Raw genomic sequence first — 1,034 nt, forward strand, 5'->3', positions numbered from 1 at the left:
GGGTAACACAGCTTTTCAAGCTAATTTTGTGTTAAACGTGAGAAAACTCAAAAGGAATTTATGAAATGTTGAAGGACGCCTATGGAGGGGAATTGACGAGCAAAGTGCATTTGTACTTGTAATTCAAACGGTTTTCTGAAGATCAGCTTGAGGAGCACAAATCTGAAACACCGAAATGTGTGCGCAAGGAGGGAAACAGCGAGGAAGTGCGAAGGTTAGTGATGCAAAACTGTCGATCTGCTCTGAGGGTGTTATTTGAGGCTGTTAGTATCAGCGCTGGTGCAGTCAAGACAATCCTGAATGAAGATCTAAAGCTCACAAGGTTTGTGCTAATTTGTGCCAAAGATCCTTTTCAACCACCAGATGCAGTTTCGCGTGGAGACTTGTAGTGATATTCTTGAGATGATAGAAGCTGATCAAGGTTTCCTGAATATAGTAACGACACGATTGGGTATTCACACAGGACCCTGAAAGCAAGCGTCAAAGTGCCCAGTGGAGGCACTGGGCCCCTTGGCCAAAGCAGGCAAAGATGAGCAGATCACAGGGAAAGGCCACACTCCTCCTTTTCTTCGCCTCTCTGGGACTCATTCCCGTTGAATGGTTCCTGAAGGCCCAAGCTATCAACAAGGATCATTGCACCGAAGTGTTGAAAAGGTTCAGGGAGAATATGAGGAAGAAGAGGCCACAGCAGCGGGGCAGTGGAGACTGGCACTGCCTCCAGGACAGTGCCCATGCCATTGATCCGTACTATTAACTGCCTGGAAGCCCGACAGAGGAACGGAACTAGTACCACACCCGCCCTACATTCCCGACCTGGCTCTCTGTGACCTTTTCCCTTTTCCTCGCATGAAAAACAGCGGAAGGGAAATTCGATTCCACTTACTCAGGAGACGAACGAGGCATGGAAAAGAAACCGAAGAAGGATTAATAGAAGGTTTTCCAGGAGGAGGGCAAACGTGCGCAAGTGTATTTCTGCGATTGGCAATTGTGTTGAAGCTGACTAAGCTTTGTAAGTTTTTAAAAATAAATAATGC

Source organism: Penaeus monodon, chromosome 32 (genome assembly GCF_015228065.2).
Source record: "Penaeus monodon isolate SGIC_2016 chromosome 32, NSTDA_Pmon_1, whole genome shotgun sequence".
In the NCBI taxonomy this organism is placed as follows: Eukaryota; Metazoa; Arthropoda; class Malacostraca; order Decapoda; family Penaeidae; genus Penaeus; species Penaeus monodon.